The sequence below is a fragment of the Mytilus galloprovincialis genome, chromosome 5, assembly GCF_965363235.1.
Source record: "Mytilus galloprovincialis chromosome 5, xbMytGall1.hap1.1, whole genome shotgun sequence".
In the NCBI taxonomy this organism is placed as follows: domain Eukaryota; kingdom Metazoa; phylum Mollusca; class Bivalvia; order Mytilida; family Mytilidae; genus Mytilus; species Mytilus galloprovincialis.
The window spans coordinates 27,719,983-27,736,883 of record NC_134842.1 but is presented as its reverse complement, the minus strand read 5'-3'; the positions used below and the strand labels follow the sequence as shown (position 1 = coordinate 27,736,883).

Below are 16,901 nucleotides of genomic sequence, written 5' to 3'. Positions count from 1 at the left end.
TTGGTCATACTTTTTAATAGAGAGTTAACTGACGGCATAGATCTTTTCACATATTCACATCTTTCTGTGATGTGTAAGGCTTCTACTTTTATTTCAACAACAAATAAACAAAACTGATGATACTCGTCATTGAATATTAATAAATGCGCACGATTAGGGAGTCGAATTGTCATTTCTGTCATATTCAGATATATTTTGATGGTCACATATGGAATTAAATTTTTGTATGGATAGTTTCTTTCAATCGAAATAATATTAGTGTTTCCATGATGAAGAGCATTATAGCTCCTATGAGAAGTTGACGGTTTCGACCATGATATAATATTTTTGGATATAATGTTGCTACTATTTTTGCTTTACAGTTTCCCTGTTTGAACAAGAGACTTTGTTAAACTACACTCAGAATGGATTTTTTCATTCAATGACAATAATTCCCATAATCCGTCGACTAATGATTTCAGTAGTAGTATTCATAATTTGTATAAATAAGATAATTATGTTCTTATCAGTATAACATGGTCCCTCTTTGTGTTTATATCTTGTAATGTAACTTGGTCTGCTTATTGTGCTTTTCCTTCAACTGTCAACAGAAAAACTACTTTTGTGAGATCTGGGTTTAGACATGTCCGGGAAAACTGGACATGAACAATGCCTATGATGGTTTGAGTTATTGTTGTAGTTGTAGAGACAGGCCGGGTTCGATTGGCATCTACTAAGGAGAGGTTCGCATTTTGGCGAGTCAGCTCTCATACAAGCTGATATAGCAGTACGCGCTGATTATATGACAACGTATCTTTCTTAGTTATTATAGCTAAATATTGAAAACATTCGAGATATTAAGTTGTTTAAGAACAGAAGCTTATATTATGTCCAAAATTATATATAATAAATGTTGATCTGGTTATGATGTTAATTTGATTATTATCTGTTTAAAGATATGTTCTTTTAATAGTTAGTTATTCGTTAGTATTTATCTTGTTCTGATAAATATAGTGTATCAAACTATAATTTGTATTATTACTTAACTACTCTGTTTGTGTACTTAATATGATGAAAACTGTCTATTCAATATAAAAAATGTCATCTCGACCAATACAGAATAACTCGACCAATATTGATGTTTTTTTTCGTATTGGCTGTGTTCTGATCCGGCCAATAGAGGAACGTCATTAGTTTAGATCGATAGTCATGATAAACAGAGTAACACCTATGTCCTGACAGTGTCCTGACCGATATGAAAATGCCAAATACTTTTTCATTATTGAATGGATAGACTTTAAATTTGGAACCAAGCAAGATGACAGTTTGAAAAACTTGACCTTACCAACTTCGACCGTGTCCTGACGATTGTACTGACAGATTTGAAAATGCTAAATACGTTTTTTTATTATTGTATGGGTTGAATTTAAATTTGGAACCAAGCAAGATAAAAACATTTTTGAAATTAAAACAAGACAAAAATTTAAAGACAAATTTGTAAGAGTTAGAGTTAGAAAAACTTAACCTGACCAACTTCGACCGTGCCCTGACGATTGTACTGACAGATATGAAAATGCTTAATACTTTTTGTTATTATTGAATGGGTTGCATCTAAATTGGGAACTAAGGAAGATGACAACATTTCTGAAATCAATACAAGAAAAACATTTGAAAGAAATATGCTTTAGAGTTAGAAGACTTGTTCTGACCAATTTTTACTGTTGTAGTCTAATGTTCTGACCGACATGAAAATACTAAATACTTTTTTATTTCAAAAGTATTAAATTCAAATTTGAAATTAAGCAAGTTAATTACATTTATTTCAGTGTCATTTTTTTAAAAATATAGAAAAACATTTAAGGTTTGAAACCTTGACCTGACCAACATCGGCTATGCCATGACTAATGTACTGAGCAATATAAAAATGCTAAATACATTTTTATTTTGGGTATGATTGACATCTTTTTTTATACAAGTCCAACTCTCAAATTTGTTATATACCATGAAAAAAATGATAAATCAATATTTCAAAGGTAAATAACAACTTGACATGACCACCCTCAACTTTGATAAACCTAATACACAAACAAAAAGGTTATAAGGTCGTACGGTATATTATCATTAAAATTGTTAAATATATCCTATTCATTAAACACAATATTCAAAGCAAATACATTTTGTTAAATAAAAAACATGGGGAAATAGGATTACAGGTTGATGACAGTGAATATTGTTTACCCCCCCCCCTTTTTTTACATTTAAACTATGATTTGTTAATTTGACTAGGTGCAAGCAAGTCAGAATTTAATTGTATAGTATGCATATCCTTGGTGCAAGTTATGAAACTAATTACTGAATTATTAAACCCAATTGAATATTATAGTGTTTATAGATGTTTTCCTCTAGCTGCAAACTTCCCGCAAACATTTCATTTTTTTTTTGTTGCAAGATTGCGGCAAGTTTGCAGAAACATCTTTATTTGCAGTGATATTGTAAGAAAATTATGATAAGGAAGAATGTTGGCCGCAAGATTGCAGAAAACTTTGACCATTCTAAATGTTTGCCAGAACATTACAAGAATTTCAATATATTCTGAATCGGCATGCCTAGTTGGCACTTCCTGGAGGCTAACAATTTGTAATTATGGGCTAGGTTATGTTGATTTTGTTTGAAACATGTTACATATAAGATATTAAGGAAGCATTTTGGTTCAATTACATAGGATATTCAATATGTAATTTTATAAGTACAAATTATTAATAGATTGTCTTACGTTTGAATAACTGGTTAATTGTATACTGTTTAATAAAGTTAAGTTCAATTCTGTTACGCAATTATATCCTAGTTTTATGCTCAATACACATTTTGCTTAAAACCGGTACTTGATATTATTTTAGAATGACCACTACCCCCTTTTTCCAAAAATCAAATGCATGACGATTGTATTTATTTCCTTAAATCTTATAAGTTTGCATGATGTATTCTTTCAATGACTGTTTGTATACAGACGGGTATTTTGTTTTTAATTTTGATGTGTAATTTGTAAGAGATAAATTAGATGTGTTCACATATAACATTGGTAAATGTGCAGTTCCTACAAGTTTGCCGCAAATTTTAACAGACAATTGCGTCAAATCCAATGCATAATTATGTTTGCTGCAAGTTTGTCGCAACCTTCATTTGCATGGTAAAATGGTTGCGGCAAGTTTGCAGCAAATGTTTGTCAAAAGGTTTATTTTTTGGTAAGGGGAAATCTTTATAACTGAACAAAATAATTCACTTTAGTGGAAAATTGTTCAAACGTTAATTAAGCTCAAATCAAAAATTGTTTGCTAGCCCCTGTTTGTGATAAGTGTAAGAAAACACTGGTTAATTTCCCAAACATTTTATCATAATGTTGGAATATTATAATTCATTTTTCACATATAGTAGTTTGAAGTTCAGGAAAAAAAGTGTTGGTAATCGTGTTCGTTTTTGTGTTAGAGCCTATTGTATATTGTGTGTGTTTGTATCACAGCATAAATTTACTTGTCTTTACATAATCAAGTAATGCAATTATTAAGGCAATGTGTCGGCTTCATTTGAAATTCTGACATAATTACATTACTATATACCATATTAAAACAATAAATCCTTTAAAACGTAGCGGTCAATGCTGTTGTATGTAGCTTAGATGATGCGGACAAGAATTTGAAACAGTGTATTCCTGACAGCCGAACGACTACAGGTGTCAAATAAAACGTGTGTTTTGTATACCTGAATAATTTCACACTCACATTATAAATAGACAGAATACTTTTTATATGATATGTTACCATAATTCAAAATTTAAAGGAAATGCACTATTTGCACTATCATAATAAGTTGCCTTTTTAAATCATCTTAAAGCCTGTAATTCAGTGGATTTCGTTTGTTTATGTGTTACATATTTGTTTTTCGTTCATTTTTTTACATAAATAAGGCCGTTAGTTTTCTCATTTAAATTGTTTTACATTGTCTTATCGGGGCCTATTATAGCTGACTATGCGGTATGGGCTTTGCTCATTGTTGAAGGCCGTACGGTGACCTATAGTTGTTAATGTCTGTGTCATTTTGGTCTTTTGTGGATAGTTGTCTCATTGGCAATCATACCACATCTTCTTTTTTATATATTAACCTGATAAAGCCTGAGGTATTTAACAACTTTGACTTCCCAAGAGGGCCTTCCTTGCATGGTCGGGGAATCTTGTACCTGGAAACTTGAAATGTGATGATATTTAGAAAAGTAAGAAAGGTTTTATATATTTATTATTATAAATGATGAATGTCTTTCATAATCGAATAACAATGCAAAAGCAATTGTTCAGAGAACAATTAAAGGTCTTGAATATAGCAAAATTCGGTTTCAAAATGTAATTTCGTCAAATGACAGTTTATTGGACATTGATTCCCAACATATATGGTTTCTATACAATATTGTTTTTTAAAGGGAGATAGTTTGGTACTTCCGGTTCACAAAATGTTACTTCTGGTATTATTTTAATGTTTACTTGACACTCATTCCAAAGATATCACGTTTTATATACTTTAATATTAATAGAGTACAAAAAAGCCCTACTTCCGTTTTACACTTCCGGTTGGATTTTTCAATGTTAAATGTCTTGAATCCGAATGCAAAATATCCCATGGCTTTATCATGTATACATATGAGGTAAGAGGAAAGGTCAAAATCTAGAACGTCAAATTAACCTATCACCTTGAGTTTAATTTCAAAGTAATCAATAAAGGACCTCAAATCAAAAGGCCCTAGGTTTTAATTATATTTGGTTCATGATTTATATATCCATACACATATTTTGAAATACAATTGCGTAGAAAACTCTATTTTAATGTAAGCGTCCCTTTAAACCATGTTGTATGTGTTACGACATGTCGCAACTAACAATTAATTAAAGAATATGTTGTCAATATCTTATATTGTGTTTGAAAAGAGTTGAAAATAAGTTAAAATCCAAATTTAGAAATAACCTTGACCTTTAACCTCTACCCTGTTTTCTTTTTTTTTACCAAGGACCTTAAATCAGAAGACAGTAAACCACGTTCGCGCCCATTCACATTCTCAATCTTGTACTTTCGCACCCTCCGCGATATCACGGTTGTGTTCTAGTATATATAATAAATATTAAAAGCAAGGAACATAAGCTCTTAATTAGAGCTCTTTAAGGATTATGTATCCTTTTGCTAAACATGGAAGTTTCCTAGAAAGTCCAGCATTTCCTTTGTACTCTACATTTCGTAATTATCAGTCAGGGGCGTTACTTAAACAAGTAACTTTTTTTAGTTACTTATATAGGTAATTTTTGTTTTAAAAAAATTTAAATTACTCAATAGAGTTATTTTAAATTTCAATAAAAGCAGGGACCAAATGTAGTTTTCATGAATTTGTACATCATTTTATATCATAAATTTAGGAATTTGTAAGATTAAAACATAAACAAGGGGAAATAACTCTCATATGGAGTTTCTGGATCGCTTCGGGCAAAATTATTTTTATGATCCTAAGGATATAAATAAAGGCAACAGTAGTATACCAAAATTCATAAATCGATAGAGAAAAAAACAAATCCGGGTTACAAAACTAAATTTGAGGGAAACGTATCGACGTATATAACGAGCAAATTGGTGACATACATTTGTCATAATCTTTTACGGTTGCGCAGGAAATGCGTACACAAGAAAAAATAGTGGGGAGATAACTCTTACAATAAAAAGTGTTTGGCTAAACAGGGTCAGTTTCAAAAGCGCAATAACAATGATAAAAATCTACGCAACATCTTGCCAAACCACAAAGCACCGCTGTGGCGAAAGAAGAAAAATAATAATCGGAAGAAGAAAACCAATAGGTTTTTCAACAGAAAAGTGGAAAGACCTAATAATAAATCAAATAACCATACGTGGAATTAAAATTATGAACCTGTTCAAGGAGACAAGTAACGCATTGGTTCAATAGACTTTTGTGAATTAAAACCTATTACAAAGGGATGTCACGCTTGCGAACAAATGACACACCATATTATGAATTAACACAACATGTGTGCTGCACCATTAATGAAGATTCTAAGATATTTTAATATCACCATCAGTTGTTAATCTAAAGGAAAGTTACAGCTAACAAATACTAAATCACAGTAAAATTAAATGTTTGAAATGTTTACTAAACCTCTCAGAATATGTTCGAACTACTAATATATCATGTTTAACGTGTTTATAGATTGATATGCTTGTTGTGTAAAGTAGATAAAATGCGTTGTGTATAGATTGTGTTTATTCTAACGCCTAGCAATTGCTATATGAGTAACGTCATAATTACATATAAGTCAGGTAGCAATGTAAACAGTTGCTCCGTATGCAGTTGTACTAGCGTCTACAAAAACGTGAAGTTGGGTTTTTTGATTTGGTAAATTGGGAAAATACGGTCTTTTCAATTCTGCAGAAGTCGTTTTCTCCAAATCCTTGGCTAAAGTTTTCCTTGTGTCTGTATTTATAATGGTAGTGACTCATCCCATTCGTACTTCTTTTCCCATAATGTCTGCATTAAAATTTTTGCTCGTACGGATACAGGGCTAAGTAATCCTAGCGGATCGTAAATACGTGGTGCAAATACGTGACGACTGTTTAAGAATTTCACGTTTCTTAATATTTGGTAGTTCAATAGCAAATAAGTCCACTTTTTGAAAAGTTATCGTATCTTCAACTGTATCCCATTTCAGTCCAAGTATTTTGACAAAAGTTTCTCTTTCACATACTTTATGTTGATTGGCTAAATCTGTAAGTTTTGAGCAACTTGAAGTCCATGAACGAAGGTTAAATCCAGCCTCCGACATCAATGATCTGGCTTGTACAAAATACTTTGCGGCGTCATCTTCATTTTCCAAACTGGATAAAATATTATCCACGTAAAGGTCATTCTTCATCATTGCTGATATATTTGTGTTGCATACATCCAAGTGTTTAAGCAGTGTTGCATTTAGGATGAACGGTGAACTTGTTGCACCAAACAAAATAGATTTAAATCGATATGTTGTAAGAGTACTGCTGGGATTATCTGTGTCGCTCAACCAAAAAAAGCGTGTAAAATCTCGATCTTTTACACCTAATCCAATATGTAAGAAAGCCTTTTCTATGTCCGTGTTTATTGCGTACTTATTGGTTCTAAATCCCATTAATGTTTTTGTCAAGTCGTTCAAGTCTGGCGGAGTTGACATTAGGCAAACATTCAAACTTACGTGATCTGGCGACTTTTTACAGCTACAGTCGTACACTATACGAATTGGTGTTGTTGTCGAATCCTTTTTTACGGCATGATATGGTATATAGTGAGTGCTTTTACCATTGTCGTTTTTATCGTTTACCTTCTCTATGAACCCTCTTTTCATTTGGTCTTCAAAAATTTCTGAATATTTTCTTAGTAAATAAGGTTCACGACTTAGTTTTCTAATTGTGCTTTTTGTCCTTGTTTTAGCGATCATGATGTTTGAAGGTAAGTCCAGATGATCTAGTTTCCATAGTAACTTGGCAGAATAACGTTCGTTTTCAAATTTGATACAGTCTTGTTGATAAGTCTTTACAAAACTCTCCTCATCGTCCTGTTGTGGTACTCGTATTCCTAACGATTCTAGATTCCAGAATTTTTCGATCTCGCTTTCCTCTGCATGGTGTGAAGTAACATTCAAAAGAACTGATGAAGTCAATGATTTCTTTCCGTTTCTTATTACGGGTCCAGATAACAAGTAACCAATTTTTGATACTACGGCTGTAGGTCCATTCCCTCTAATCACGTGATCTTGAACTATATCCCAATAATAATCGGCTCCTATCAAGAGTGAAATTTCAAAGCTATCAGCGTTATTTGCAAGATGTGCGAGCTTTAAATCTTTCAAGTATGGCAAATTGTGTGTAAAGTATTTCGTTTGGATTTGAAGTGGAACTGCAATATCAGGAACAATCAATGCATTAATGTTTACAACCTCACCTTTGTCAGTTTGTAGTTGAACGGTTGCTGTATCCAAATGGCGTATATTCTTTTCCTTGTCTCCAAAAACTGACAGTTCAATTGTGTCCCTTCCGCTTGGTCTTATCTGTAATTTTCCGGCTATGCTCTGAGTAATGAATGAACGTTGGGCACCTTCGTCAAATAAAATACTAGTTTCTGTGATCTGTTTCCCGTATGATATTGGTGCGATAGCTGTTTTCAATAAAACGCTTGTGTGTTGTGAGGTATACATTACTGCGGTTTCTGGTTCTTCTGTTTTTACTAAGCTTACAACGGTTGATTTCTCCTTGCTGTCTTGTCCTTTTACGTCTGTAGCTTGTTCCCCGCAAATACTGGTGTGATGTTTCTCGTTGCATTTCTTACATCGGTTACGCGATTTACACTCGGAAACACCGTGGTTTCCTAGACAGTTGAAACATTTTTTCTTTTGCTTTACGATGTGCAGTCTTTCATTCACGTCAGAAATTATCGTGCAATCTCCCAGAAAATGTACACCAGTGCAGTAGATGCATGGACGTTTTTTGTCATTGAGGCGTGAGTTGTTTGTATTGAAATTTCGCTGTGTTTTATTACGAGCTTCGTTCAGAAATGTTGCGGTAGTATGTAAACTGTCGCGGTCGGTAAATTGTCCCGCTTCAAGAATTCTCGCTTCTTTTGTGGTTGGCTTTTCTGAGGTTGTTTAGAGTTATATGATCACTAGCATATTCACAGGCAATACTTTTTCTCGTTTCTACTGGTAGTCTACTAATAATTATAGGTATTAGTAACGCGCCATACATTTCTTGTGTTTGACCCAAACATTCAAGACCTCTTCTAGGTGGTCTCCATACCTTCTTAGGCTGTTTAAATCATTTGACGGTGAAGGAAGATCCATTAAAGCTTTCATGTAGGCATGAATAATCTTGTGAGGCGATCCAAACGCTTTTTGAGCAAATTAACGGCAGTGGTGTAATTGGCATTTGTCAGTGCGAAACCTTAAATAGTTTGGGCGGCATGGCCATGGAGTTGGGCTTTCAAGTAACTAAATTTCTGTATCTCGGTCAAAGTACTGTTGAAATGAATAGTTGATTCATAGGAATCCCAAAAGGTTTGCCATTGTAAAATTTCCCCATCAAAGTGCGGTAAATCAAGTTTAGGTAATCTGTGATTTTGACTGCTATTTGATACTGAAGAAAAGCCTTGGTGGTACAAGTTATTTGTAGACTGCAAGTCACGATGGGTATTTTGCATGGTGCGAAAGTTATCAAAATTGGTTGGCTGTACATTAATTTCAGTTTCATTGCTACGTTTAACATTGGCATTGGTAAGCGATGAATTTGTTGGGTAAGATGGTAGAAAACTATTTGCATTTAGATCTAAAGACGTTGATGCGACATTTTGAGAAAGTGGATTAAAGATATTTTTCTAATTTTACGAAGTTTGGACTCTAAATTAAACATATACTCATCAGACTCTTGAATTTCCTCTGCTACATCCTCCTCCGACGTTAAATCTAGTATCTTTTCATTCAAATCCACGATAGTCCTCTGTTTCTGTTCAATTGCATCCGAAATTAATTTTACATCGTCTTTGTCTAAGTCCGAATTCTTTCTAATCTCATCAAATTTCTTGAATAACTTTTTAAATTGTCCTCTGTGTCCTCTACGTACTGCTTTAAGTTTTGATTCCATTGTTTCCGACAGTCACAGCACCATAAATGTTGTGTAAAGTAGTATAATGCGTTGTGTATAGATCGTGTTTATTCTAACGCCTAGCCATTGCTATATAAGTAACGACATAATTACATAAGTCAGGTAGCAACGTTAACATGTATATATTCGCGCTAAATTCCCGACAATGCTATAGTCGTTAAACATTATTTGCATTGTATAGTAAAAAACACAATGCAGATCATTTGTTTGAATGTACTTACCCAAATAAAGATTTGATTAAAGCCGGGCCCATTTTGGTATTTGTTAAGATTCGACTAAATACCCATATCCCTAAATATCGTCAGGTAAATAGCCTAGGTAATGTAGGACAAATTGACACTGATTGCTGTTAATCACAAAATCACTTAATAATGTTGGTTAAAGGCAGAACAAATCAAATTCACAGGGAATACAAAGTAAAGGAGGAAAGTAAACAAACGCTGTTAAAATATAGAGATATGCACGACTGGGTTATATCTGTCATACATGGTATTTCTGACTATGTATATACAATGTCAATCTTCTCCATTTAAAACTTGACAACTACAAGTCAAATTCATTCAAAACTTAAATGACATTTTCAGCCATTCCGAACTTTATGACGGGTTTTTATTATAGAGGGCAAATATAACCTTAAACAATATAACTTATACTTGGAACATTATTTATCTTGGTTCCATTTGCTAATATCTCCCTGTTCAGTTGCTCAGTTATTTTTGTATCAAGACTTTGAGGGGAAGACATAACTTATCAGTGACTTCACATAGTTGAGGAGATGTTATGTGTAACGTCACAATATGTGTAAAGAGAAATTATCAAGCTTTCTTTGAAGCGTTAAATTGTTCAATTGTGAGGAAAAAGACATAGAACGATAAACAGATTATCGATTTTTTGGCGTTAAGTTTGGAGTGAAATATTAATAAAAAGAAAACCAAATAATCTTTCATATACATCGGAAGCTCTGAAATCGGTACGAAAAGGATCAAAATTTTTACGACTTGATTTTATTGATGATCGAAACCATCTGTTATCATCAATATTGTCATAATTATAAATTAAATGTTTAAAAAACTTAAATTGTTTTAAATACTTAGGATTTTTAACCTCGGGAGTCGATTACCTTAGTTGTGTTTGGCAAAGCTTTCAGGAATTTATGGTCACCAATGCTCCTCAACTTTGTGCTTTATTTGGCCTTTTTTATAGCTTGTTTTGATTCAAGCGTCACTGATGATTTTTTTTTAGATGAAACGCGCATCTGGCGTAAATACAAAATATTATAATTTTCAGCCGATATGTGCAGTTATCTTCTATATTTTTGGTTCAGTAGTTATGCTGACAAAAATGTAAACATTGGGGGAGTTTTCTAAGACTCTATACTTTAATGAATAGAAAAATACAGACTGAAATAAAGACACTGACTCTAAAGAAGATTACTTACAATGCTAATATATAAAATCGTAAAGAGTTATAACTTTAAAGTGCTTTTTTTTTCATTGCATTATATTTTGGAACCAAGTTTAATTCTGCATTCTATAATCATTGATCAAGGGATAAAAAAGTCTATATTATTTTATCATGTTTTAAAATGGCAATTAAAGAATTATAGTTATATTAAGTTAATATTGTCATTTTCAAACAATACTGTTTTGCGTGTCTGCATTCGACGAATAATGCCTGCTAAATTTCGAATAGTTTATAATAGTAAAATTGCTTTGATTTTAAAAAAAAATAATTAAAAAGCCATTGCTCACCCTCATTGCCGTTGAAACATTCTATTCCTACGTCGTAGTTGTGAGAACAGTAATAATGTGGGTTACCCCAACCACTATGTGAACAATCAGTCAATGTGCGTTCATTCCCGTTGCAATTCATATGAGAAAGCAAGATTCTGCCAGTTCCAGCATCTACGCTGTTACCCAAGGGCTTCCCATTACTGTAAAAATGCAAACGTCATAAAGTATATTTGAATCGAAAATAATGTTTTGAATTCAACAGGACTTGAATTATAGTGTTAATAAACAAAGCCTTATACATTTACTATCAAAAAACAAATTTCCGCTGAAAATTTCTAATGCCATGAACTTTCAACATTGTTTGTTCTTAAGAAGGTTTACAGTTTTTTTATTATACAATTAATATCATTTCTTCAAACGTTCTATTGCTATCATCATGAATTTGATAAATGCTTCGGCATGTATATATTATGTGACAATTTTGACAACACCCCTCATTTGTTTTGGTCATTGTTTATAATGACCCACATGTAAAAAAAACCTCTAAAATTGTCATATTCATAGCTTTTTACCAAATCATGCTCGGCTATTGTTGTCGGTAATGTATAATTGCTATAATTAAGATATTTAATAAATATTTATTAAAAGGAGAATGAATGTGTGATACGAACACTTTTTGCCTTATGAATTGCGAATATCAAACAGCATTATGATTTTATCTTATTATACGTTCATCGGATATTTGTATAACAGATATCAGTATTTAATTATTTTTATTTTTATTTAGCCGTACACATTTTCCTTAAGACTTAAAACTTATACGTTTAATAAAAACCGGAGAAAACTACCAAATAGCCACAGTTTGTCATAAACATATTTTGCTATTATATGTCATTAACAGATATGATGTTATGTTAATGTCATCGGAATCTCATTCATAACAATTCATGTTTACACTAGCTTGAGAAAGGTAATGGTTTGGCCGAAGGTTATGGGGATACTTATACAGAAATACCATATCTGGTAGAAGTACCATTAATGGAACACCCTATCAAGAAAAAAGCTATATTCACCCAGGGGTTTATGATCAAATGAGATAATACCCTTCAGGGTTTTTGTAAATGCTACAACAAGATATCGCAGATCAACAGAGCTCGAGGATACGTTTAGTATACTACACATATAGGTGCTTATACATTGTAGAGCACGGACACTTTGTATAAATGTACATTAATCGCGAGAACTCTCAGATCTGTACGTCATGTCTTTTAGTTGTTGGGATATACAAGTACCCGGCAACGTCTACTTTGTGTAATATTTCTATTTGTATCCATCTGATTAGTTAAGCCTTTTCAACTGATTTGTATAGTTCGTTCTTATGTTGTAATGTTACACCACTGTCCCAGGTTATGGGGAGTGTTATGATTCCGCTAACATGTTAAACCCCGCCACATTCTGTATGTATGTGCCTGTCCCAAGTCAGAAGCCTGTAATTCAGTGGTTGTCGTTTGTTGATGTGTTACATAGTTGTTTTTCGTTCATTTTTTGTACATAAATGAGGCCGGTAGGTTTCTCGTTTGAATTGTTTAACATTCGTCATTTCGTGGCCTTTTATAGCTGACTATGCGGTATGGGCTTTGCTCATTGTTGAAGGCCGTAAGGTGACCTATAGTTATTAATTTCTGTGTCATTTGATGTCTTGTGGAGAGTTGTCTCAATGGCAATTAAACCACATCTCCTTTTTTTTTATATATATATGATGAACTAATATAAGCAGAATTTACAGAGCAGACTTTCCCGCACAGGCTGAAAGTAACAGCCTGTCACATCTAGAGGGCTAACTGTCAGGTTGTATATAATTTGTACATATACAGTAACTTTATTCCGCGATTAAACAACTGAATCTTTATTCGTGTCGTTTTGAATTAAAAATATCTCGGAGTCCTATATAAATTTCCATACGTGACTTGAAACCTGCATTCTTTTTTGTTTGCATACAGTAAACATCTATTATCGGTACTTTTATGAAAATGTATCTAATTAGAACAATTTTTAAAATATATCTAACTTGTTGGAAGCCTAAATAAAGATTTGAACCGTGTGGGTACAATAAATTTACCTATTTAAGAATAAAGAGACAAAGAATGAAATCATTATAGAAATTCCGATGATTTCTTGTAAAGCAGACGTTCGTTTTACCAGAAATTGGTTAAGCTATAGAATTATTAAGAAATAGAATTTTCGAATACGATAATCAACTTGAGACTAACGTCGCTCGTTGATTATCGCTTACGAATCCACTAATTCTTATAAATTCTCTAATGCGGAATTCATTTTCATTTGAGTTAAAGGTCCACGATATTTTGCTCGGTTATTAAATATACTTATAACAGCCTTTGAACTTGAACGCTGATACCATATGAAAAAGCTGTAACAGAAGATAAGAGAGGACTGCAGTAGGAAAGTATTACGAAACCGGCACACGTAGAGCTATGAATGTTCATATGTTTTTAAAATATTTCAGTATTAATACCAATAAAAACAATATTCAAAGATCTATTACAGTGTTGAATAGGTAACTTTTAGAATAAGTTTATTTGAAGAATCTATAAGTTTACCCGGATCGTTTCCAAATTTCCGAGCTCGGGAATAATGTCTGCTTTAAAACGATGATGTGCTATCCCGTTTCAAGTAAGTATGGTACAATCAAACTCCAAAACTCAATCTTGATATCCAGGGAAAAATTTAGTAAGGTTTTAAGTAATTTGTGGTAACAAAATCCCTGACTGAATACTTTCCAGCAATATTTAGATTTCGATCATTGACATAGGCATAGCAAAAGCTGTTATGATACATAAACACCGTAAGACAGTGACAAAGGAATATCATAGGCCAAAAGAGGAAAATTGACAATAGGGAACTAACAATTATCCCTTTGTGTAGATGTTCCCGTGTAAAAGTGAAATAGCTAAATCTAGGAAAGGACAGCTATTACTGTTTATATTTGATTTATTTTAAATTAAGTTCCTTTTGGTCAATTTCGTAAGTATATTTAGGAAATTAGCAGCTTCAATCATCTCATCATACCTCCAGTAAGTATATCTAGCTTATTTACCTTTCTCATGAGTTGCAGCAATTCCCTGCATTCCGATTTACCAAACGGCTATTTAATTAAGAGTGTGTGGAAGTTTAGTGTAAAGAGTTGAAAAGTCAAAACGTTCAACAAAATCAAAAGGACCATCAAAAGCACGTAATCTATCTGAATCATTCAAAGAATTTTTTAAAACCAAAAAAATGTTAATTGAACTATGTTCCTATATTCTATTACAAAAGTTTATGATAAGTTATTTGTAGTAATAAAGGAACTAGTTTAAATCACTGAAAGATTACTTGTAGAACACTTACCAGAGACCGAGATGAAAGATATTTTACTGTTTTTTTGTGAGTTTAGGTAACCAATACATAGTAGAGATCTTCACATCTTCCAAAGAGGCCTTACACTGTGACGTGGTTATGATATGTTTGTTTACTATATGACTCTCTGTGGAGCGCACCTACTTGAATGTAGAAGAATTACAAATTCGTTTTTACGATCGTCCGTGTAATATTTAAGGCTTACCACCACTAAAGAGGTCTTTTAAAGTAATGGATAAAAATTATGTGAAAGCTGGAGGAAAACATTGTTGTTGTGAACATATCTTTTAGCGAGCGTAAACAGGTAACAGAAAAGGCGCTTGGTTTTGTCCTATCACCACGCAAAGATTGGACACGGTAAAATGAATTAGCTTACAAGTCATTTTGTGACGATCCTTAAAGCTTACCTGTATGATTTGTAGTCTTAATCGTACTCGGACTCCGAATCCGACATTTGTTATAGAAGTCCGTTAAGCACATACATCAGCACAACACACATTTCCGTCATATTATCGCGAGTATTCTTTAATTACTAGCGAGTACCATAAGCTCCATTACTGTGCTTATACAGTAACCTTTGTGGTATCACAATAGCAATGGCTAAAACAGTTTACCAAATTGCAGTTTGAATTCTTCTCCCTCAAACTGATCAGCTGGTAAAATATTTTAACAAATTGTTCAAGTGAAAGGTTGTTAGTATGAAGTGAGTGCTGTGAAATAAAAAGTTATACTTATCATCCAGCTCCTGATTGTTGATGTCTCTTAAAATTCAGACAAATTAATAGCTTACTATAATATGAGTCACTGATTTAGAAGGTCTAACTTTGACATGAAAACTTCTATCATAAATAGATTTTTTAAATAAATAGTTAAAATCATTGTTTTGTAGGTCAATATTTTATAGCTTTGTTTACTAGGAGGACGTTATTGTGTAATTATGATTTGGATATTTTTTTCTATATGAATTACTAATCTGCTGGCATTAAAGGGAACAATTTTTGTCGAGTTATTGTATACTAAAAATTTAATCAATGGTACCAGGCTTATAAAAGATTCATCAATGCGACTTGAAAAAAACAAAAATGAAATTCCAAATTATTACGAAGATGAAGAGCATTGAGGAATCAAAATTACGAAAGGTTTTGCCAAAAACTGCTTATAAGTTATCTAATCCTAGATGGTAGAAAATCATTAGTAATTTGAACAATTCAAAGTTTTGCAAAACAGTTACATTTGTGTAATCTATAATTTTACCATATATCAATAAAATGCATGTCAATATATATAAGAATTGCTGACTACTGAGTTGGTGATACCTTCTTAATTGTCAAAGGAATTTGTATGATTTATATAACTTTTAATGTGTTCCATGATATATTTTAACAGTTTGTTTTTCAAAATTTATTCATCTTAAAACATAAATTTCAGTGTTTTTTTTAGAATAGAGGATAATAGTCAATAATAATGGCAGTAATATTAAATGTACAAAAAAAATTCTTATAAAATGAAGGAAGTTGGTATTTGTCAGACAGAACAAAATTTTGCTGATTTCACGGTGATGTAAATAATTTCCCTTTGATAGTAGCAGATTAGTTGCTTTAGAAAAAAATAACCCAAATTACAATTACGCACTAACTTGCTGTTGGAAAACAGAGCTATAAATTATAGACTTATAATACAATGTTTTGAACTATTTATTCATAATATCTTTTAATGATAGAAGTTTTCATGTCAAAGTTAGACCTTCTAAATCAGTGACTCATTTTATAGTAAGTCATTGTTTTGTTTTATAGTTATGACAAAGACATCAACAATCAGGAGCTGGATGGTAAGTATAGCTTTTTATTTCACAGCACTCACTTCAAACTAACAACCTTTCACTTAAGCAATTTATTAAAATATTTTACCAGTTGATTAGTTTGTTGGAGAAGAATTTAAACTGCAATTTTGTAAGCTGTTTTAATCATTGGTATTGTGATACCACAAAGGTTACTGATAAGCACAGTAACTCAATCGACTAATTCCGATGTTGACATTGTACAATGGCAGTTA

At 32.4% G+C, this 16,901-nt stretch overlaps 1 protein-coding gene across 1 annotated transcript in view; it reads right to left on the bottom strand.

Annotated features, from left to right (window-relative positions):
- Positions 1-16,901, bottom strand: part of LOC143075531 (aspartate--tRNA ligase, mitochondrial-like) — a 250,634-nt gene that overhangs the window by 160,965 nt on the left and 72,768 nt on the right. The window lies entirely within an intron of this gene.